The sequence below is a fragment of the Lissotriton vulgaris genome, chromosome 1_1 (genome assembly GCF_964263255.1).
Source record: "Lissotriton vulgaris chromosome 1_1, aLisVul1.2, whole genome shotgun sequence".
Lineage (NCBI taxonomy): Eukaryota > Metazoa > Chordata > Amphibia > Caudata > Salamandridae > Lissotriton > Lissotriton vulgaris.
This window is the reverse complement of record NC_141685.1, coordinates 567,656,039-567,681,124: the sequence shown is the minus strand read 5'-3', so window position 1 is coordinate 567,681,124 and position 25,086 is coordinate 567,656,039. Positions and strand designations below refer to the sequence as shown.

The following is a 25,086-nucleotide window of genomic DNA, read 5'->3' as shown; positions in this document are numbered from 1 at the left end:
CTTCGAAACATTGCTTGAAATGCTCGAGCAGACCCTTGGGAACTATACGGTAACACCAGATATGGAATTCCCTTATCCGTAGTGTGCGGCATCAACCCACACACCCAACAATTAGTGGTGTTAACCACCAACTGATGCTGATGAAGGAGCTGAATAAAGGAATTGTTGCGGAATTCTGCACGTCTAGCCTGCTCGTGTTCAGGTAAGATATGAAAAGAATGAGGAGAAGCAGTGGAGGTAAGTTTAAGGTCAGGGGTAGGAGTAGGTATGGCAGAAGGTAAGAAATAAGACATCGTGTAATACACCCCACCCGCCAATAATGCAGAAACAGTCAAAAACAATACGAATATTTGGAACATAAAACATTTGGTACGACTGAGTTGCTGCAGCTTGAATCTTTGCGCTTGAGCTCCTTCCAAGTCCGTCAGCTTCGAAAATGCCATCCCCTATGACCGTCCGCAACGTTTCTTGACGCACTTCGTTCTGTGTAGCAGTAGTCAATCCCTAGGAGTTCCCAGGAACCGACGGTCTTTAACCTAGTGTCAAGACCTACTAACCAGAAGGAAGTACGCGCGCGGCCCTACGGTCTTTATTTCACAAATATATATATATGCGAAAACAATGTTTCTCAGCTGTGGAAGCAAAAAGTGTAAGGAACGAAACTCAATGAATATATACAAAATAATTACAATGATACGAGTGTTCAAACTGATCGTGGAAAACGGGATAATGCAATTGTCAAGGGACAGAACAGGATCTTTTATTAGTCTCTGGTGCTAGATCGCAAAAAGTATCGGGTTTTCCCAGGACGTGTCTGTTCGTCAAACAAAGGATCCGTCGAAGGGACAGCGTCCTGTTGATCAGCTGAATGTTCTGGTCTTGAGTCCTTTGATGACAAATGTTCAACAGTGTCTTTTTGCTGCACTGAGGATTCTCCGACAGGTTGTGCGTCGCTGAAAGGTACAAACGCCGACAATCCTTCGGTTTCAGTTGATGCAATGCCTCTCCTCACCCACGAGTCTGCCGGCAACGGAATAGGGACCTTCTTGGTGTGGGTGGCGTGCACCCAATTCTTCCGTCCCTCGAGACGAACTGCAGTTCTCGTGGCAAGGAGGACCTGGTAGGGTCCAGTGAACCTGGGATCCAAATTGTTCTTGCGCGAAAAGTTTCGCGTTACCACCCAATCTCCGGGCTGGAGCTGGTGGCCTGGACCCTCCGTCTGCGTCGGCAATGCTTCGTGAACCTGTTGGTGAATTAACCTCAGTTTAGCAGTCAAGTCATGAAGATAATCGATCAACATTGGATACTCAAGATCACAGAACGCACCCGGTCTAGGGACCCCCCAAACATTGGTAGGACGACCGAACACTATTTCATAGGGACTGAGCCCTACTCGGGAGTGTACAGTTGCCCTTGTTGACAATAATGCTAAAGGTAAAGCGTCAGGCCACGAGAGACCAGTCGTCGCCTGAATCTTTGCTAGCTTTAGTTTAAGGGTGCCATTGTACCCTTCAACCAAACCAGCTGACTGGGGATGATTGGCGCTATGGAATTTCTGATTAATTCCAAGGCCCTTACACACACTCTTCATCACACTCCCCACAAACTCACTTCCGTTATCGGACCACACGACTCTAGGCATTCCGTACCGAGGAAAGTATTCCTTCAGTAGGATTTTCGCAGTAGACAAAGCAGTATTGTCTTTGAGAGGATAGGCCTCGATCCATCGGGAGAATGCGCAAACCACAACTAAAACGTATTTCAGGTTATTGCATCGCTCCATATGGATGAAGTCCAGTTGGATCACCTCAAAGGGACATGAAGGGGGAGCAAAACTACCAGGAGGAGTTGGGGTTCCCTTACCAGGATTGTACAACATACACACCATACAGTTCTTGACCAAGCGTTCAGCACATTTCGTAATACCATCATTCTTCCACACAGGAGACAACAACTTGCAAATACCTTTCACGCTAATATGTGCTAACCCATGCGCCATAGTCACAACAGCCAGCACATACGCATCAGGCAACATCCATCTTTTCTGATCCGATAAGTCAATCCAACAACCATGCGCATCCAACTTTCCCGTACTTTCTTTCCACTTCGTCTTTTCAGTCTCGGTGGCCTCTCTCTGAATTGCTTTCACACTCTCGATAGTGTTCTCACACATACTCGATTCTGTAGGCCACCTAACCGAACTCGTCACATACATTCGAGTGCTAAGGTTTCGTGCAGTGTCTTTAGCAGTCTCATCCGCAAAAGCATTACCACGACCAACATCATCCGTCACCTTACGATGCGCACTACATTTGACAATCGCCACTTGCTTAGGCAACGTAAGTGCATCCAAAAGATCATTCACAAGCTGGCCATGCTGAATCTTCGTACCATGCGACGTTAGAAAACCTCTCTCTCTCCACAACCGTCCAAAACTATGTGCGACGCCAAAGGCATATTGGCTGTCGGTAAACACATTCACACGTTTCCCTTTCGCTAACACACACGCTCTAGTAAGAGCGATCAGCTCTGCAGCTTGGGCAGAATTCTGATTTAACCTCGCAGTCTCAACAACAGTAGTCAATGTTACAACAGCATAAGCAGTAGTCACATCACCATTCAGCAACTTAAAACATGAACCATCCACATACAGTGTTCCATCTGGGTCTTCCAATGGGGTGTTTTTAAGGTCCACTCGACCTTTTGTTTCCTCCTCTGTCCTCAAATAACAATCGTGTTCTGTTATTTCATCTGACTCTGAGCTAATTGGTAACAAAGTTGCCGGGTTCAGAACATTACAACGTTTTATTTGAATGTGGCTTGCCAACAGCGTCAACTCGTACCCAGACAACCTCGCACTCGTCAAGTGCTGAGTTTTCGTACGATTCAAAAGAGTGTCGACTGCATGCGGAACCATCACCGTAAGCATATTATCCATGACCAATCCTGCTGACTGTCGGATGGAGACCGCGGCTGCCGCTGTTGCTCTCAAACAACTCGGCAATGCTCTAGCTACCGGGTCCAAGGTTGAGGAAAAATATGCACATGGACGTTGCTTACCACCAAAAGGTTGCGTTAAGACACTCAACGCACAACCTTCCCTCTCGTGAACATATAATGTAAACGGCTTGCTATAGTCAGGAGTACCTAACACAGGAGCCGAACACAATGAATCACGCAATTCAGAAAAACTTTTCTGACATTCTTCCGTCCATGGTAAAGGAGTCGAAACATCCTTGCACGTAAGAGCTACCAATGGTTTCGCTAGCAATGAAAAATTTGGAATCCATTGCCTGCAGTATGACGTGATACCTAGAAAGGCACGCACATCTCTTTGGGTTGTTGGCACAGCCATTCGCGCAATTGCTGCAATTCTCTCTGGGGTCAACCGCCTTCCCTCCTTTGACAATAAGTGACCTAGATAGGTTACTTCTTGACAACAATATTGGAGTTTAGAAGGTGACACCTTGTGATTTAACTCGCAGAGATGTTGCAGCAACGATACCGTAGCAACTTTGCAAATGTCCTGAGAATCTGCAGCTACCAATAGGTCATCGACGTATTGGATTAAGGCCGCACCAGCCGGCAACCTAAACGCATCCAGTTGACCCTTCAAGGCTTGACTGTAAATCGATGGACTCTCACAGTAGCCCTGAGGAGCGCGTTTAAACCGGAAGCTGCGTCCACCAAGAGAGAAACCGAAAAGGTCTCTGCTCTCTTCTGCAATGGGAATGCTGAAGAACGCATTCTTCAAATCAATCACCGAAAACCACGATGCAGAAGCTGGAATCAGAGTCAGTAATGCCGTGATGTCAGGCACAACGGGGAACTGAGGAATCACAATTTTATTCACCTCCCGTAAATCGATAACAAAACGATAAACAGGTGGTTTCGAAGGATCAGTACGTTTTAGAATGGGCAGCACAGGGCTGTTGCACACGTTTCCCCGTGTTTCCTCAATAACGTCTTTCTCGATCAAATCATAGATGATCGCTAACAATGCTCGTTCACCATCAAGAGAGATACGATATTGGGGAATACGTGGCAACCGCACATTAGATTTCAACTGAACAACATAAGGGGAGATGTCAAGCAGGCCCACATCATTGGGACCTGTTGCCCACAAAGATACAGGAAGAGAACTCAATTCCGGTGGAAGCTTATCGAGAGACAAGTACATAGGAGAGACAACCCTCTCTCCCAACGTAAGCTTTACACCCGCAGGAGAACAATACAAAGTTGCATACAAACGTTTAAGCAAATCCAGACCCAAAAGATTTTCACCACAACCCGTGGTTAAAATCAACGGAGCTTCTAGCTCACGCGGCCCAATTGTAAGGGGCAAAGGGCGCGAAACTGGATTGCTAACGGGGGCGCCAGAGAATCCAACGGAAACATTTGTTAAGCCAGACAAAGGTGCGCCAGGGAGTTTCGAATACTTTATGGAACTTTTCGCTGCACCAGTGTCCAACAGAAAAGGCTCAACGACGCCCGATGTAGCAACTGCGACGTAAGGCCCTCTCTGATCAACCAGAACTGATACTACTCCCTCTCTTTGTCTTCGGCTGTCCTAGTAATTACTGTCGTCAGTTCCCTGATCGACGTAATAATTGTCTACATTGTACTGCGCAGATCGTCCTTGCGATGATCCACGTTGATCAAAACAATTATCTGAATTTGATGAGGTATCTGGGCGATCATTCTGAGCACCACGACCTCTACCACGTGGTGCCTGCTGTGAACCACCACGACCTCCTCTAGATGAATTACCACCATTACGTTCGTTTAGAACAGGACAATTGAATTTGATATGACCCTCCTGTCGACAATAGGCACATTGATTGTATCCTAATGACGATTTTTGGGAAGAGGAATCATTGCGAGATTGTGATTGGTTCGATTGCGGCTGTGATCTATTTTGTTGTGGAGCATTCTGATTCGAACGTGGAGGATACGCTTGCTGAAGCAACACTTTAGTTTTGAGTTCTTTCGTCTTTTTGTCAGCACGGTCGTTTTCTTCTTTCTCTCTGTTCTCATAATATTGTGCCGTAGCCAATATTTGAGCCGAGGTAGAAACGGCCCATGCACTTTCTGAATTTTTCAATTTATTGCTCAAATCGGGCAATAAGTTCGAAACAAATTTATCCACGAACAACCTTTGACCACCCTCAGTGCTCATATCCTGACCACTATGATCGATGAATGCCTCCTCAAACCTCGTAAAGAAATCGGAGACACTCTCGTCCTTCTTTTGTTTACAAGCTGACAATTTGTCCCAATTCACCCTCATGGCTGGCATAAGAGTTTTCATTAACGTTATTATTCTTTGAGGAAGATCAGCAATGAGTTGTTCAGGCTTAGCCCCACCAACTTGTCGCGTATCGGCCGCAAGAAGAGCAGCCCAATCGCCACCTAATTCATTGGGATGATTCTCCTGACGAATCTTAGCCCATACCGGTTGCGGTACAACATTGCCAAACAGCATGTCAATATCAGCAAGATTCATTACCGTAGCGTCTACGAGCTGCGATAATTCCTTATAATACCCTGCAGGATTTTTGCGAGGGTCAGGCAAAGATTGCTTCACCTGCAACACTTCTGAGCGTTTCCATGGGAGATGTATCCATACTCTCTGGAAATGTGGCAAGATCGGAGGGTGAGCATTAGCGTCGCCTGGCATCCACACTGGTGGAACTTCTCGCATAGGAAACTGACCAGACTCATCTGGCTGTCTTTCAACATCCTCAACAAACAAGGCTTGAGGTATAGGAGTGGGACGAAAAGATAGCAACCGTTCGACAGCACGTCGAACATTGGTATCCACTATCAGTCCAGTCGAGAACTGAAGCTGTAGATCAGACAAAGCGGTCAGCACCTCATCAGGTGCGTCGGCCGATATCTGATCACGAAGGACCTTACACATTTCCTCGAACACGAATCTTTGGGTTGGTATATTAAATTGACAAAATGTATCGAGTACAATACGGGGTGGATTTCTAAGGGGATGCGTCATCCAACCCATCGCCATATTATATAGCGAAGCGCGTTCCCTGTTACCAGGAAGCTGACTACGCCTCTGAGGACCATCAGAACCAGCGGACCCTAAGACAGGTCCGAGAGAATGAAAGAAGCTAGCCGCAAGAGGAGAATTACGACTACGAGTAGAGGGAGAAGTATAGGACACAGGACTAACAAGCGAAGGAGTAGAAACAGAAGCAACAGCAGGAGTTAACAGAGCGGGAGCAGTAGCGGGAGCAGGAGTATGTGGAAGCGGAGGAGCAGTAGGGATAGCAACGGGCAAAGGAGCAGGAACAGTCGGAAGGACGGGTGCAGGTTGAGGAACAGGCAAAGGAAGAATAGGTGGAAGAATAGGTACAGGGGGAACCACAGGAGCTGTGGTACCCTGTACATATGGAGGTGGCGATTTCATAAGATAGGACATTAAGGGATCCTCAACTGCCTCTTCCTTCTTGTCCGACTCCGTAGGCAAAGTAGGATAGCATTTATCTATAGTCATACGCTGTAATCTATTAAACACTTCCTTTTCCTTAACCTCCTTATCATGCTGAAATTGCTCTGCTTTCTTTACAATGGCAGCAACACTATCTCTCTGATTTCGTTTAGTCTGTCTGATTTCTTTCTGTCGGGCTTCTTTACGCCACAACCGAAAGGCATCAAACATGGCCGGCCTTGACTTTTTCTCGAACAATTTAGCCTCTAGGTTATCTAATATCGGGGTCTCAAAGCTACCATGAGGTGGCCAACTAAGGACACCATCCTTCTTTGTATAACGAATCCAGTAATCGTTAAAGGTAATCGGGCCTAGCCCATGTTTACTGTACAGTTCATAAGTCGGAGTTCCAACCGGAGGTATCGGACACGAGTCCTCCAGTCGGGAATCCATACCACAAGGTCTGAAACAACTAAACAAAGTACTACGACCAGGCATCTTGCACACTAGCCGAGTTTCACAAACTTCAAGGGTTACGGGATTTACCAAGTCCCAGCAAAGAGCTAATACCCTCGGTTTTTGGCGGCTGCAGTCGTCAAATAACACAACAAAGTACGCTAGCAAAGTGTCACCGACAAAAACACTCACACAGCGTCAACAACAAAAACACTCGCTAAAGTGTCAACAACTAAAGACTCTGGGAGCGACCCACAAATACTTAACTCAAAGATCGATGGCGTCACCAGGAAGGCCCGTCAATCGTCTCGCTATACCAAGGTCTACGCCAGGCGCCAAAACAGGTCTACAGTCAGGGCAGCAGTCCGTCGCAGCCGTCAGGAGGCGGGAATCTTCGCGGGAAAAGTCTTCGGGCCACTTATTTCGACAACAGGATCGATGAAGCGGAGTGCACCTTCCCTCGGAGATTTCACACGAAGTTCCTCACGATCGTCGGGCTTGGACCGGTACCACTGATGCAGCCCTACGTTGGGCGCCAACTGAAGGACTGGGTTCTTTAAGACCCAGCGGTGCCAGGGGACAACACCTGAAACCTTCGTGGGTAACCTGCTCCGGCGTACGAATGACAGAGACACGGGACACTTCCTTCGGCGTCAAAGATTCAAGGTTTATTTACTGCAGGGAACACAGAAGTCACGACAAGTACAACACGTGCAACTTGGGGAGACTGCTTCAAATTGGTTCTGTGGATCGCTCCTTTTATACAGAATTTACCCATAGGGCAACATGATACACAAAGGTTTACAACCCGGTTCCCACAATTATCCCCCAGAGGGGTCGCTTTGGTCACTTTGATACACACAAGGTCCGGAACATAAGTGCGGAAACATTTGGCGGTTCCCAACTGTAAAAACCCATCTTCCCAACATTAGTGCATTCCAATCGGCAGTAAAACAGATCGAAAATAGGAACAAAGACAGGTGCAGAGGAAGATGGAGACAGTGGGGAGATCGGAAAGGGTGTAAAAGGGGAGGTATCGGGAAACACGAGCTACAGGCATCAAAGGGACGTGCCTAATGAGATGCACGGCTGAGACAATAAACCGGCACGGCAAGATGAGCCTCGAGCGGGGCCATCTGCCTTACAGTATCATCCCCCTTGTCATAAAGACACTTACAAAGAACATGTGTCTTCCGCAAATATCTTGGGAGTCCCAGGGTCACGAAGCGGACAGCGTCCGTTCGCTGGCTACTTGAGGGCAAGAGACAAAATGGATGCCGTATCTAAGATGGAACCCGTGGGTACAGATGAAAAACCCACATAGCAAACGAACGGTTAAAGTTAGCACAGCGAAACTGCGCACACTTACTAAACTCGTCATTTGCGGTTCGTAGATACCAGACTCGACCATATTCGTGCGAGTCGAAAACACCGCTTACAATTGCCACGGAACCTCAAGCGCTGGTCGAGTCAAGCTGTATTGCCTATGATTATATGCAAAAATGTGTAATATGGCTTATACTAATCCCTAAGTTATTATATATTGCGTGCTTATTAGTGGTAGAATCCATATATTGGCCTGATAGGTACATAACGCTAATTACTAAAAGTGACTACATGTTTTACTAGGCCTAAATCGAATTCTGTTTTCTCATTAATTCACCAATAATCCTTTATAGGCTTCCAGAATAGCGTGCGTCAACAAGTGAGAAATAAATACAAATCTTTGTCCTCCTCTATCCTTCTGCTATCATTTCATATCCAAATAACTGACTAACCTATCCACCACATAAAATGTACTTGCATGTTTCACTATAATAAGTCAACACTAATCCTCCATGGGTCCCGGAGTAGTGTGCTACCCGCCGAAAAAGCGCTTTGACGCCTCGTCAGGGGTAGTAAGCGCTGTATAAATGCAATTACAATACAATACAATACATACAGAAAAACAATTGTTATATGGGTTTCCCCGCCCCTGATAATACAAGGTATGAAAGGAAAAAAGTACATTTTCGGCAGGGTCCCCCTGTGCTGGCTACAGATTGAGGGTTGGTTCGTCTGCGTGAGCCAAACTCTAATTCAGTCTGCTTGAATCAAAAATAAAGATTATTCTATTATGTAATGGCTGATCCACTGTACTGTTATCATGTCTAAGAAGTTCGCTATGGATGCTCTTTGTAGGCACACTGCGAATGGGGGGGGGGGGGGGGAGGGTCCATATTAAACTCACGAGAGTGTATCAAACTTAGGTGCAGGGAATGGACGACATTGGCAATGGGCATCAAGTGCGGGAGTGAGGTGCCAAGCCTCTGCGTAAGTGTTGGCAGGCCGGAAGTATATGGGGTTACGTTTATAGCTGAAGTGCACGCCACGGAAATTCGGAGCTGAAGTACTGTGCACGCCGTGCAAAGGTGAACCGCAAGGCATGAGTGCGAGAGGTTCAAATAAGGAGATCGTGCGCGCAGGGAGTGAGGTAGTAAAGAGCGGGGATGCAGGTGTGTAGGGCACGGGTGAAATCCAGAGAGAGCGAAAAACGAGTGCGCGTGGATACAATGTGCCGTTGGTTACGCGGCCGGATTGCGGGGAGCGGTGCACATCTGCTCGACGCACAGGTCAGGTGCAGCGAGACCCCGCGCGTGCAGAGGTGAAGCACAGCCAGCAGCTGCGCTGTTTTCCCAGAGCACCTTTAGGCGGCCCGGCCCTCTTACAGCATCACTCTCTGGCGCCGCCTCCTTCTCGCAGGCTGGGGCCGCCGCCGCCGGTGACTCTGTTTACAAGCAGCGCCCGTTCCTGAGCCGTGCGGTGCCCGGGCGGGGAGGCTGCGGCAGCCCTCTCACTGCGGCGCCTTCGGGCCCAGGGCGGCCTCCATCATTGAGGGGAGCCCAGGAGCGGGGCGCTGGGGAGCTGTACAGGTATGTCTGCCGGTGCCACCCCCACACTCCTCCCTGTTCACAATGCATCCCTGGGACAGCTGAGCATTGTATGCATTACCCGGAGGGCACGCTGTGCCCAGGGTGCTACAAAGCTTCTCTATTCCATCCTACACCACTGCGGACTGGCTGCTTGGTGCCAGCGCCCCCGTCTTCCTGGGTTTTACTGCCTAATAATTCATGTGCACGGGAGACAACCATTGCATGTTGCTGTAGTCTAATCGGAAGGAAGGGAGAGGGTAAAATGACCGCGCAGTAAAGGTGTGTCTTCTCTAAAGTGCGAAGTTCTTGCACTCTTGGCTGGATCTATCCCACTTACGAGTCTTTGGACACCTGCCAGCCTTTGGCAAAGCACATTGTGCGTTGTTGCTTTTTTGCATGGGCTGCCTGGGCATGGGAGACAGACAGCATTCCTCCATTGGTCCGTTTGTGGTATACTGGGACCTTTTGTCGTGCATTGATACAGCCTTCGCAGCATTGCGCCTTACGGACGCTGCAGTAACTGTGAGCACGTGTCATGTCAGTAGGAATGTGCATTCACAAACGACTTGGTCGAATGAAATTGTTTTTTATTGTGTACATTTGGCTATGACCGGTTGATCTAGAGCAGTTGTCAGAAGCCAGCGCAGTCCAGTGTTTTCTCTGTGCATTTTGGTTCGTATAGTTTTAGATCTCATCTCACATTATATTCGGAGGTTTACATTACGTCACTGTAAAGTAGCCGAGAAGGCCCCCAGGTTTTGGCCCACAAACACTACTCCACAGACATTAGTTGCTTTCTATAAGTGACCCAGAACAGCGCACTCCTCTATGCCACGCCCAGCCATCAGGATGCCTGCTGTGTATGCCTCACAGATATAGGGGAAGAGTGGCTCCCTACATCTCTCTCCACTTTAGGTGTGCCCCTGGTTTTATTGGTGCGACTCCCATTGGAGAATACAGAAATAGTCCTTTAGTGCTGGACTGGGGGATGGGTGTGGCCTAATGTTGTATCTCTAACTTTGAATTGTACTTGGATCTCTCTCTCTCTCTCTCTCTCTCCAAGGCTTCTTTCGTCCACTGGCACCCTCGGATATTCCCTTTAATTTTTGTGCCCACTTGTCACTTAAGCAGTGGCAGCTGAACTCCCTTCTCTTATTGTCGGGGACTCTGTGCCCTCCGTGGGTCATGGGCATTTCAGTAACGCCCAGCGTCTCTTCCTCCTCATTCCAGCTGTCTTTTGCTGCCGGTAGTCTCTTGAACCAGGAAACTCTTGCTGTCGCTTTTCTCCTCCTGGGGATGGCGAAATCATTGTTACTCTAGGTCTTTACACTGTCCATGGGTCCTTTTGAAAGGGTTCTAAACTTTCACCAGGGATATCGGTCTCCTGTGAGCACTCCATTTCACACACCTAGCTTGGGGTCTCAGGCCATCCGGGTTTGGCTCACCCAGTCGTTGGTTTCCTTCTGTCGCTGTTCGGTCCTCATGATGTCAGGAGATGCCAGACACTGGGTGGGAACATCCTAGGTGATGTCACATGTGTGCCTACTAAACATTATGTGGGGCTGTGGAGACAGTGGTGATACATGCTCACTAAATGGTGTAAAAACTGGATTTTCAAAGAATGATCACTTGTCCTTCTATAGGGTCGGTTCTTGTTCTGTCTGTCCTTTTAATCTTCCACACAGGTCTTGGTGATGATCAGGTATTATGATTGAATATATCAGGATGTCTTCTCTAATGTTCCACACCCTTCAGTCCTTAAATTGTCTTCTGTATAGTATTCTGGAACACTTTAGCTGCCTCCAATATTCCAAAGTTGAGGCGTTTACACCTTCTCAGACGTAAGTGGGTTAGGCCCAGGCACCCATGGGTTAGGCCCAGGCACCCATGGGTTAGGCCCAGGCACCCATGGGTTAGGCCCAGGCACCCATGGGTAGGCCCAGGCACCCATGGGTTAGGCCCAGGCACCCATGGGTTAGGCCCAGGCACCCATGGGTTAGGCCCAGGCACCCATGGGTTAGGCCCAGGCACCCATGGGTTAGGCCCAGGCACCCATGGGTTAGGCCCAGGCACCCATGGGTTAGGCCCAGGCACCCATGGGTAGGCCCAGGCACCCATGGGTTAGGCCCAGGCACCCATGGGTTAGGCCCAGGCACCCATGGGTTAGGCCCAGGCACCCATGGGTTAGGCCCAGGCACCCATGGGTTAGGCCCAGGCACCCATGGGTTAGGCCCAGGCACCCATGGGTTAGGCCCAGACACCCATGGGTTAGGCCCAGACACCCATGGGTTAGGCCCAGACACCCATGGGTTAGGCCCAGACACCCATGGGTTAGGCCCAGACACCCATGGGTTAGGCCCTGACACCCATGGGGTAGGCCCTGACACTTTTTCAATCATATCTGTTTTTCCAGTTCCTGTAGTTTTTTCTTTCCGAGCTGGCATAGAAGAAATGGCCCCCTTCTCAGCCTTAGGCCTGTTAGTCTGATTTCTTTGTCAAGGTGAAGCTTGATAGGTGGGCTTTTTTCAACACCCAAGCTCATGGAACAATTGTGGAAAGTCCTTGAGGATGTTGTCCACTTGACACTACTCCAGTCTCTAGGTGAAGAACACTAAGCCCAGGTCCTTGATCATATAGAATCCTAAGTGCCTACCACCTTCTTCTTCTGTGGTGACATGGAAGCAGGCTTGAGTTTCAAAACTCCAATTTCCAATGGCTACATCAATGCCTACGACAGTGGTAAAGGCTCCTGCCACAAGCTTATAGATCCTAGGGCTGTTGCGGTTAACATGGGCTTCAGTTGAAGGGCTTGGTACTGTTCATTACACTGATTGATACACCAGTGTTGATTAATGCTGGTTACTGCATGTATGCGATGGCCATCACACAGTTTGACGTTGCCTCCTGCTTAGTGCAAGATATTAGAAAGATTTCCTCCTCGTCTTCCTCAAATGTGCACAGTCTGTCAGGCATTGTGGCCCTATTTGTGACTGGTTGCTCTTCATCCAGATTCTTTCGTCATAGAGCTGGGGCAGGGAGTTTCCGCTCTTTTTGTCCTTCTTGCTGTATTCAGGTGAGGTGGTTAGCCTTGCAACACTTTAAGCATGCTTTGCCTTGGTCAGGGAATTTCCAGCATCAATTCCAGCATCAATTCATTGTATTGTTTTGCATTCTAGCCATCTGATGTACTAGGGCTTGTATAGCATTGACTGATTTTATTTTTTAAACTTACATCCCTAGTTTTACTTGGGGTCTGTGGTTCCTTGTGCTAGGGTGACACCATTCCTTCGGCTCTGCCATTCAGCAGTTCATGAGATCTTGCCTGTATTAGCATATCCTCTAGGCTTGTGCTTGGCTGATACAATATTAAGTGTCTCAGGACTAAACACCTGTACCACGACATGATATGTGCTTTCATCTCTCTTGATTGGTCAACACTAGCATAGAACCATTGCATCATCTTATCTTCCTTCTGTTAAGTCTCCCAGTATGGATTAAGCTCTGGGTCGAAGTCTGCATTCAATGCAGCTGTTGCAGCATCGTAGTCTTGGTCAGCTCCTGTCGCAGGGAGTTTTCAAATAGTTTGTATACCTTTTCTCCAGTGAAGAGCAGTAGCAGAGAGATCTTCACTATGCCAACCATCTCTCTAGTGACTTGCAAATAATTGCTCAGTCCGCCAGCCCATGTTTTCCAGTGATGGCAACAGTAGCCGGATCAACCAACTCCATAAAGAGTAGCAGTGTACTCATGGGCGCATGTTTGGTCACCCTCTGCTTTTGGGCCATCTGGGATGATTTCTGTTATTGGGTCGTTATGCTGGTGTCTTAGGCCATGCTTGACGGTCCTGAGCATTGTGATTGGGTCCGTTGAGTTATCCTTATCTGTTTGTTCGTACCTGCTGAAATAGCAATACCCATTGGAGTCATAGAGCCGCGTTTTCCTGTCACTTGGTTTCCTTCTTAGCATGTGTTGAAAACTCCATTTATAGGTTTGTTTTGCCCAGTATGAATACGGAGCCCTTCCGGACTCCAAGGACCTGTGCCCCTGGGATTGGGTTTACAATCAATAGGTGTTTGACTATTCCCCGTATGTTGGTGCCTTCCTAGAGCCCACCAAATCAAAAGTAGATTGAGAGACGGCAGAAATAGTCAAAAATGTTCTTATGTATTGGAGCAATTGTGAAGGCAGTAACATAATAACAATCAATAGAAAGTACGAAAATTACAATTCTTTTTTTTCAAAGAAAAAAAATGTTTCCAACCATTTAATTGTTTTAATATTTTGAAGAAAAAGTTCAGAGTAACAGCCAACACATCAATACCCCCCCCCCCCCCGCCCCCTCCTGTTTGGCTTGGAGGCCTGGAGCTTCTTCGGGGTTGTACAATCATTCCAAATACATAATATTGGATACAAGTGGGTAACTGGGAGTAAGAAATATAAAAAAAGAGGGAAGAAAGAAAAAAATTTAAATCGCCATTATCTATTCATCATATACACCTTGATCCAATGTTTCCAAGTGGGCACTGCAATTCTGTGCCTGGCAGGTGAAGGTAAAGCATGCTCAGTGAGGTTTGAGCACATGTGATCAAAATCAAATAACTCTATTACTTGGAGAATACTTGTGATGTGGTGGTCTTGAAATTCCACAAGAACGACCTAGAGCTAATGCATAAGGCATCTGTAATGTGCGACTTAGACAGGCACACATAGCAAAAGGTACATGCGGCCTTGACTAATATAGAGAAAGGATCGCTCTATTAGGGGAGGCAGAATAGCCATGTAAGAGTTTTAAGACAGTTTTGGGCAAACGAACAGACAAACACTCTTTCTCGTAGCTCAGTATGAAGTTGTGAAAGTCAATGATGACTTGTTGTTGTTCATGTCAGATAGGATCGAGAATAAGTCCAATCCGTGTGTCTTGGAAAAATAATAACAATTGAAAGAAAGAACCAAGCTCAGTCGTGAGAAAGGATATCCAAGACAGAAATGTGTTGTTAGTTGTGTAGTTCTTACCTAGGGCTCGAGAAATTACATGGCAGGTATGAAGTTAATTGCCTTCGGGGGAAAAAAGTAGAGCTGTGCCTTGTCGAAAGATTGTAAGTGCATAGCACGTATCGTTCTTGACAAGGTACCACACAATGCCATAAAAGAAATATGTGGAGTCACTAAATAATACAGTACAAAAATGACTCCACTTCATGCAGCGGCACTGTGAATTATTAGAAGTACCTATTAATCCTGTTACTATCTTCTCAATTGCTTTAATATATATAAGAACATTATTGACTATTTCTGCATTCTCTCATAGTCTAGGTAAGTTGTTGCAATTATTATCCTCCTTTCCCTTCCTCTTAGTTAACATCTCTTTTTTTGTTTTTTATTTTGTCTATCTTCTTGAATTCCACTCATCTCGTTTGGGTGAATGCTCGTGTTTCTTTTCCCTCAGTTCCGTCCTTCTCCTGTGCTTTAATGTGGTGCACACAGTGTGATTTCTGCTGTCCGCTGCTTGTCTAATGTTTTTTTCCTTTCTTGTGGTCATGACCTCTGGTAACACTACAGGAGTTCACTAGCTCATCGACACTTGATGGCAATGGTCCACACATCTTCTGCTGTTGCCATATTTCTTAGCTCTAACACAGTGGAGATTGGCGGTAATTCAATGCACTCAGGTTTAAGGTGAAATAGGCCATGTCTTCGGAAGTGATGGGTTGCACCAGTGAAGTGAGCATGCAGCCACTTGCAATGTCAATTTGGCTGGTGGTCTAGCTGGCTTGGAGCATTGTTCGTGGCTGCAGGGTAATATCTAATTTAAAAGACTGCAAGGATCATCACCATCCTCAGTCTCCAGGAGGGGACCAGGTTATGACGCCTTAAACAGTACTCCACATTTATTAGTTGCTTTGTGGGAGTGACCCCAAGCAACCACACTCCCTTTATTTATGTCTTCAGTGGTGCATCCCTAGGTCATAGGTGCTGGATGGCTCTTTTCGGTCATCACCAGAATGCAGATGGAAGTAAAACTGGGCCAACCTCATTCTTATAATGGGTTTCTCTCAAAAGCAAGTACTGATCTGTTGTTTACATTATAACTGTCCCACTTCTGAAAACAAATGAAGTTTTCACCTAAAAAAAAAATCATTTTTTTCTGAGCCCCTTTGCGTTATTTTGTGTTTAACAGCCTTATATAAGGAATAGGAAAATGAGATTTGCAGTTTTGGTTCACTGCTGCCCCTTCCAGGGTGACTGACTCCGGAATCTGGGGATCACGGTTCAATCCCCAGGGCCGGCGGCAGATTAGCCCAGCACCATGTGACTCTGGGCAATAGCTTGCTTAATCTTCCTGACGGCCCCCAGCGCCTAGAGACCCTTACGGGTGATTGTGCGCTTTACAAATGTGGATTATTATTATTATCCTGGGAGTACAGCTGTAGCAAGACCTTTTGTGATCAAGAGAGGAAGAGCTTTTAGAAGCACTACTGACAGAGGACATGGCTCCAACCATATGTAGAGGTGACCGACCCAGTGAAAGTGCAGGCCAGATGCCTGCCTCTGCTGGTGGTCCTTTATTATTATTATTATTATTATTATTATTTTTTGTAAACTTTTTATTAGCATTTTAGCCAAAACAAAAGCCAGGTCTGGTACAAAACATACACCAGTCGTCGCCATCACTGTACGATTCCATTCTGAGCATTGTTGGACTTGGCCCTTAAGGCAGGTTCACCCCTAATCTTTTTGCTTTTAATCTGTGATATGCGTGGATGATTTTCTGGTCTGTGCGCACTTTTTCTCTGTGTCCCAGAGTAAAGTGCGTGCATGTAGTTAGGCTGGCCTGCTCTCCCATAGGGATGCATGGGGAATGTCTGTGTCCCTAGTAATTCCTGATGTGTGGGGAGTGCATGCTCGAATTTGGTATGTACGTGTTCGTGGGAATGAATGCTTTGCAATGGTGTATGTGGTATGTGTGTGTCATGAATAGAAATGCCATTTCTAGTACTAGGCATATTACTGTAAAATATGTCTGCAGTGTGATTGGCTGGAGCTGGCTGGTGAGCCTGGCTCCAGGAAGGCTGGATGGGTCTGCCCGGTGGTGAGTGTGAGATTAGCATGCTTGATGGCTTGGGAGGAGTGCCCCTGGTCCCTGATGGGCCTGGACTTTCCCCAGACAATGCTGGCTCCACCCCCTGTAGTGCGACTGATGGCCCTAGCCCTGCCAGTGAATAGAGAGGGTGGTTGAGGTAAACAGAGTACTTCAGAACCAGCTGCGACTGGTTTTCCCCCACCCTGCACCCTGAGACAAAGGGGTTTTTCTGTATAAGAAGGGGCTGTGTCCCCATACAATTTGTCCTGTCTTTGGTTTCCTTCCAGGATCTTGCCAGAGGGGGCTGCTGCAGGGGCCAAGAGGACCGCCACTTGGCTGTCTCCCTGCCTGGAGACCCAGTGTGCTGGCTCTGGCCCTGCCTTGCCCCTCTGCCTGCCTCCAGATCCTGCTGGAGCTTTGCTGTGACTGGAGGCGCTCTGATTTTGATTTATAGCGCTAGGCACGCTTTATTTTCCTTGAAGCGCCGAGTGCGCTTCCCTTGGCGCTTGAGAGCGCTGTGCCTCGACCTTCAGCGCTTGGGAGCGCTTTATTTGCATTGCCGGTGCCACCCGGCATTGGAACCGATATTGCCGATTTTTGGGCGAGCGAGTGCCCACCTCGCTTTATTTTTAATTAGAGGCCGGTGCCCACCCGGCATTGCCCCGTTGTGCTGATTTTATTTCAAGCCGGTGCCCACCCGGCATTGCCCCGTGTTCACCGCTGCAGCCCGGGGACGAGAGGAAGCAGCCGCTGACGTCAACGCCCGGCCGCGCTGGGATTGGCCCAGCCGGCCGAGCCTTCCACCGCGTCATCGAGGAGGAAGAAGCAGGAAGTAGCCTGCCTTGCCGTCCGGAGGCTCCCGAAGCGAAGGGAGAAACAGCTGATGACACCGGCAGGGCTCCGTGGTGCGAAGGAGCCCCAGCGAGACAGCCGGTGAGTGAAGGGAGGGAGGAGGGCGTCGGGGCACGTTGTTGGTGCCGCCCCTCCCCGTCCGTGTGCAGGCCGAGCGAGGCCCAAGTGAGGAGAGCCGCCTGAGGCTCTTGGGGGCATTTGTGTGGTTCTCGAGTCCCCCGTGAGGGACTCCAACGTGGCCGCAGTGTGGATTTAGGAGCCCCGAGGCTCCTGGGGGCAATTTGTTTATTTAGAGCCCGAGAGGCTCCGTGCCCTAACTGTATCTTTGAGCCACGAGAGGCTCCACCTGCCCAATTGATTTGCGAGCCAGAGAAGCTTGTGGGGGCACATCTGTTCTCGAGCCCCGGGAGGCTCCTCGCCCGCATTTTTATCGTTTTAGAGCGCTGAGCTCTTTAGTGCTTGCCTATTTTGTTGTGTGAGCCCTGAGCGAGGCTCTGGGGCATATTCCTTGTCTAGAGCGCTGAAACTCTATTTGTACATTTGCTTTGTGAGCCCCTGAGAGGCTCCTTGCCCACTTGGTTCTTGAGCCCTCCTGGCTCCAACATTGGGCATCTGTATTTACAACTGTCCAGCACTTAGTGGACAGTTGCCACGTTTAGGCTTTGTGTTTTGTCCTGCTTGCGCAGACCTCCCTGACACTGAGACTCAGGGCATTCCGCCCCTTTCGAGGCCAGTTGGCCTGAGGGACCTTGTGAGTGTTGTGCTATGTGCACCCCGCGCATTGTAATTTCTGCTATATAATTCTTGCGCAAAATGTTCTAATCTGCACCTCTGTGTTTAATGCCTCATGTGCAATTGTTTATGTCCGCTTACCTTTTCTAAAAGTGACCTGATTAGGTATTTCATGTTTATCCCCTTTTGCTAAATGTGACCTGCATAGAGGATTGTTTAGGTTTATCCCTTTTGCTAAATGTGACCTGCATAGGGGATTGTTTAGGTTTATCCCTTTTGCTAAATGTGACCTGCATAGGGGATTGTTTAGGTTTATCCACTCTGCTAAATGTGACCTGCATAGAGGATTGTTGATGTTTCATTTTATGTATAGGTTTCCTTCCCTTTGCTAAGAGTGAATTGCTTAGGTGTTGGTATTCCTTCCTTAGGTCCTGCTGAGAAGGTCCTAGTTACCTGCGTAATTGCCTACAGTGTTTTAGGGTTGCGTAGGAGGTCTTGACTCTGTTCCAGTGATTACTGGATGTGTGTTGCATTTATAATTTTGGTGCTACTCATTCTATGTTTACGACATAAGTGTATATCTACCAGTATTATTTTCTGACAAGTGCCTACCCCTGACAGTGGTCCATGTGGCCCTGTCCTGTACATAATTCCCCTTGTAAATTCTGCCCGTGCCTCTGGCACATTGTACAGTTTGCGTGTGTTATCTAATGTGTTTTGTTTATTATAATACAAAGGCTATTTTTTATATATATCCTTGTGTGGAGTCTTTCTTTGTGGTGGGCCTTGGGTGTTGTTGCTGGGGTGCGTGCGCAAATACTTAACTCATACCGCCTCCAAGTTTAGCCTAGACTGCTCGCGCCACGTTACCTAGAGGGCGAGTGGGGGTTACCTTGGTGTGTGACTCCCTTGCCCTGACTTTAGAAATGGCGATCCCTGACTGACCTCGACGGGAGTCTTGGCCGGCCAGGGTCCCGTTTCTAACAAGCATTGTACATCAGAGAGCCATAGCCCGTTAACCATATTACAGTAAAAGCCAAGGGGGCATGGGGCCAGTGGAATCCCCCTTTAGGTCTCAGTGTGGTATTGCCTCGAACAAGTATGACTCATTGTCTTTAGCTGAAGGCCTAGATGGGCAAGGTTCAATTTAAACCCCTCCGTTTTCTTTCCAGTCCTTACAAATTTTGAAATACTTGCAGGGGCACCACTTAGCCTGGTATACCGGACGCTCTAGGCCCATACAGAACGTATGCCCTTTGCTCCACCCCTCGCAGGACGTGGCCCCTATATTCTTCCAATCCTTAGCAATGTCTTGCTGGGCCACTAGCTGTCCCAACCAAAGCAGTACCCTCTGATATCTGTTGACCTCCACCTCATCTGTAATATGTAGTAGGACCAGTTTTGACTCCCCAGGCACCCTCCAGCCCAGCACCATCCTCCGAGTCCCCAGCTCTCCTTCCCAGAAATGTGATGAGAGGATAGCTCTTGAAAGAGTGTAGTAAGTCCAAATTAGCAGCACTGCAGCGCTGACAACTCCCCGAGCCTACCAGCCCAATTTTGAGTTGCCATTTCCTTGAAAGGTACATGCGGTGCAGTGTTTTGAGTTGGATAAGATGGAAATGAATGACCACCACTGAATATCTCTGGGCCGCCCCTGCTTCCCGCCAATCATCATCTTTAAGTTGGCACAGGTCCCTGGACCATGCTTCCCTCATTGTCGCCATAGGACCTGGTTGTAGGCATAAGTGTTTGATATGGTACCAACTGCTTGTGTGTTTAATTCAGTGAGAATAATTTTTGCCGACAGGAGTGAATAAGCTGGGATTTCAGCGTCTTCGGGCAAATAGGGTTTGAGGGCGTGTTGAAACTGGAGATATCGAAAAAAATGGGAGCGGTGAATTTGGTATTCCACCTGCAGCTCTGAGAAAGCCTTTGGGGAGTCATTTGTGAGAATGTTTATCAACATCTTGATGCCAAGGGCATCCCGCCTCGCAAAACCATACAGTACTGACACCTGGAGAAGACTAGTCCTCCTACATAATGGCGTCTCCAATATCAGCCCATCCTGTGGCTTTCGTGGCCTCTTTCCATATAGTCAGTACCACCCTCGTGGAGGTGAGCATAGTGTGTGGCAAAGCACCACCATATAGCAAGTGTCGGAGGTTGTTGCAACCCAGGACCCAACTCACCGCTGCGTATGCCGGATCATCAACCACCTCGAACCACCGGTCAATAAGTATCAGTAGGTGTGCTTCTCTGTAGTATTTCAGCAGGTCCGGATTGGTGATGCGCCTTTAAAGGTGGGCCTACAGCATTTTGGTAGGGCACGGCGGGAGCATCCCTCTATTCACAGGAACTCAGGTATGGATGCACAAGGAGTCGACCGACCCACAGTTTTCTTATACGTTTCTTTCCACCATGTGTTAGTAGGCCTTACAAAAATCCCCATCTTACAGGCACCAGTGACTCGGGCGCCATCCTGCCGTGGGCTGCGGAGGAGCCACAGCGAGGTCTATCTGTATGTGCAAGTGACCTGATAGGCCTCATGCTTAGATTCATGCATTGAGTACCCTTTGACTCCCAGTTTTAAGAAGTAAGAAATAATCGAGACGGGAGAAAGTCTTGTGTGCGTTAAAAAGGAAGATATAGCAACCTATACCCTCTTTTCTAACATACGTGGCTAAATGGCTTGATTGCAGTGATGGCTGGTGCATTCGGGCACGGCTCCTGGGATCTGCAGCCCTCTAACACTTTTCTCCAGTATTTCAAAGAGTCTTGGTCAATGTATCAGTCCCTGGCTGCCTGATCTAAACTCCAATTAGGGGGCAGACAGGCAGGCACTGGCAGGCCGACCCTGTGTTTGTGCGCACGTCCCGGGTGATGATTTCATTCCTGACCCGGCCTTGTTGGCTGAATGAAGCCCAGCGTGATAGAGTGCCACGTCACTAGTTCTTTTATTGCTCAGCAGATTGTACTCCCCCATAGTGCAGTGGGTGTTACAAGAAAGACTGCCTGGATGATACTGCCGCGTGCCTCTCACCAAAAACAGCTGCACCATCAAGGGAAGCATGTGAGCTTCTTCGATGCAGCTTTCTGCTATCTTTTTGTTCAGCCTGCTGCAAAGCCCTCAAGACTTGGCTGTAGGTACACAAAAGGCTCTGCGCTAGGTAAAGCGTGCAGAATGTTGGCAGAGCCAAAGGGTTGTAATGCCACTGTAAATGATTACTTTAAACATGTTCCTCTAATACATATTGTCTGATTAGTTATTTTTACAGGTGCTGTTTAAACCACAAATCGGGCAGTTCGGCAGCTGGAGGAATTCACAGGAATTCCAAGCAATTACCTGCTTTTAGATCTACCCTCTTCTCTTCTGTTCTGCAGATGGGAAACAGTTTGATGTGTACAGAAAGTCCGTATTTCGAACATTTCACACTTATTGAATACGAGCCCTTTGGTGGCCTCTCCTCCATTTTAGGCAAACTGGATTTGCTCGATGGATTTGCTCGATTAAGGTAACACGCGTCTATAGTTTCTGACCCACCACTTTAACAATTCAACAGCTGCCAGCACTTGATTGCTGTATCCAGTGACGCAAATAGCAATTTTCTTAACTGCCAGTGAATGGTATGGCCACTGATGAGGTTTCCAAATTATTTTATATTGGGATCCACTGAGAAACACCCTGCAAAAAAAACATGGAAACCCAGACAACTCAGTACAGTTGGAGGAGGCCAACCCAGAAGCAATGGGGAGAAGGAAAGAGGAGTGACTCAAGTAGGCCTTGGTTAAACTGTCCTTCCCATGAGGATCACGCCACACTTGTGACCGTGACACCTCTCGGCGGGATTGTGGCGCAGAGCTGGGAAGCACAGTGGTGTTTGATGCTGTTCATGAAGCTAGTAAATGTTGACAAACCTTTGTCCAATGATGGGGTGATTAACCTCTCATCCCCCACGCTTGTCAATTTTGTGATTATAAGCGTTATTGTTTCAGGCTTCAAATAAGATAGTTGGAGTAACGATTACACCGCTACAAAATCACAAAAGAAAAATGCCTGTATTCCAGATGCACGCTTTAATATGGTTATTTTTATTTTTTTATAACTGTGTAACCATCAGAGTGCACAAAGTATGTTACACTGACTGAATAGAGAGGTTCTTTACATCTACAGCATACTAGTGCCCATACCGTCATTCGCTCCCACCCACTACACATATCACAATTCTAACCCAAATGATACTCTGGACACGTAGTATGGGAAAGAACTGCTGCAGGTTTATTTTCATACAACAAACGTATGACGATTAGGTGCGTCATCTTATGGGCGATCCAAAGCAGGCAGCCCCTCGCTGTCCCGCATGCCTAAAGAGCCGTCTTGCACGGTGAGTCGATGCTCGGATCGTGCAGCACATTGCCATCTTCGTTATACTCCCGCCCCCCTGTCGGGGCGGAGCGGTGTGGCACACACCCGGTCGGTTTAGGCCCCCCGACCGCCCGAAGGACTAACGGGGCGCCGTCGCGGTTTCCCGGAACCTCCTGCGGCTCCTGGTCCTTGGCTCAGGCACCCTTACTGTGCCAGGCAGAGGTACCCTTACTGTACCCGTCTGCCTCCAGATTGCCCTGTAACTCCGCCTGCAACACAAAAAACAACGTTGCAACATTCTATCACTTTGTACCGCCTCTCGAGCTGCTGGTTAAGGGTAAGGGTGGGAACAGCGGGCGGACAGCTTCCAAAGAGGCCGAGCCGTGGGCAGCCAAGGTTTAAACAGGGGGTACGCCCCTCGCAGCAGGTAAGCTCAGCCCTGGCCGGGTGCCTGGCGACGCGTGGAGGGGCCTGGAACCCTGCCTACCTCCAACCACGCCCCCCCCATTCATAAGCCGGAGCTACGACGAATGGTACTAGAGTGCTGCCTCGCTAATGTCCCCCTGCGTGGTACGCGGTCAGCGGCAAAGTACAGCTTCACTTGGTTCTATTTTTGAACTTGGGCATTTTTAAAATGGAAATAACAAAAATTTCATTTTGCTACTCCACTCCAACTACCCCAATCTATCACACTCTTCTCCAAATCTACCCAACTCTACCCCCTCCACCCACCCCAAAAAAAACCTGCAACCTACCCCTCTTCAGTCTGCTCCACCCCACTAACTTTTTGCCATACTAAAAAGCAGCCACGTTAGTGTACAACATGGCTAAAACACATTGCTAAACCCAGTAGCTCTCTTATAGGCAGGCAAGTCCTATTGGATTTGCCAATGCTTGTTTTATTGCTGCATTGCTTTTTGAACTAAAATGGGCTTACTTTAAATCAGCTACATGGGATCGTTTCTGACCAAGGCCATGAAATCCCCGCACTCTTCCTTTGGCTGCATCAAAGATGAACCTGCCCGCATTTAGTGGAACATGTCAGTGACACACTTAAATCTCAGACATATATTCTTCTTCTCTAGTTTCAAGTACTGCTCGTGCAGGAGTGGCCCCCTGTGATAAAGGTGTTATGTTACTTCTTGAGAAAAGATATTTTTTTTATTGTATGTAAATACTTAAAACAAGGCACCAAAACATTCTGAATTTGGGCTCAGATCACCACTGAGGAAGTGCATTACCCACAATCACACTGTGTATTGTGGTGCAGAAACTGCCACTCCAATCATGAGTATTTTTTAGTGTGATGTTCACCCAGTATTTTTTAGTAGTTCCGTCTGGTTGACCTCTAATTCTCTGACTTTGATTTACCCAACTCCTACAAAAGTAAGAAACATGCAAAGTCATTTATACGGTCTAAATCCTGATATCAAAATGGCCAGAATAGTGGCTAAACGCCTCATCTGTCAAACGGTACAACATGAGCTGCTCTTTATCTTCTTAGTTGAACTGACCCTCTTCTGGAACTTGATAAATTGTGCTGTTCTTGACCACGGTCAGTGTGGGGACTTCTGAGAAATGCCAACACCTGGTAGGCAGCACTTGGATTTCCAAAGCACCAAGCAAAGGGGCTGCTTTTGTATCACAAATTGTGAACTTTCTTAAGGGGGACCGGTTAACATACAAGGGATGGAAGCAAATGGCACAAATCGGCTTTCGGACCTTTGGCCAAAATCTTCATCAGATTCCCTGAATGTCCTGTATAGAGTCTGCTGGAGCAAAGGAGTTGAAATTTTGAGTTTTGATGATGTCTCCATAATGGTCTTCAGAAGTAATTTTAATTCCCCTCCAGATGCATTTTCATGAAGGGGGGAAAGAGAGAGGGAGCTTTTATTGTCACCCTGGAAGGCTTAGGCTCCAGATGGGCTGATTCCATGATCCCTAGAAAATCCCGTTCTTCTGCCACATAATGTTACGTTATCTGGCATTTGGGTAGTGCACAGATGCCACTAGTGGAGAATTGCGGTACTTGAATTTTAAGGAGCTAGAACAGTTGAGCCTTGGAGGTTTAGTTTGAGAGGTATGTGGTTTTCATATAACCTGTGCGGGAAAAGTTGGTTCAAGTGAATGAGGTTTTTGCACGTGGTCTGATTGTGTCATAGCAAACTGGATGATTCCGGTGTGAACACTGCTCATTAGAAGTGTGTGAGAGAACATATGGCAAGGAGGAATCCTGTTT

General features: G+C 47.7%; 1 protein-coding gene across 4 annotated transcripts in view; it reads left to right on the top strand.

The window, feature by feature from the left end:
• The first annotated feature begins 9,618 nt into the window (after positions 1 to 9,618).
• The window catches only part of LRRC8D (leucine rich repeat containing 8 VRAC subunit D), a 439,662-nt gene continuing 424,194 nt past the window's right edge, over positions 9,619 to 25,086 (top strand). Inside the window, exon 1 of one of the 4 annotated variants that reach the window (XM_086953960.1) lies at positions 9,619 to 9,819. The gene's annotated coding sequence lies outside the window, so the exon portion shown is untranslated. The remainder of the gene's footprint in view (positions 9,820 to 25,086) is intronic. The other 3 variants (XM_086953961.1, XM_086953962.1, XR_015308297.1) reach the window with 3 other exon arrangements.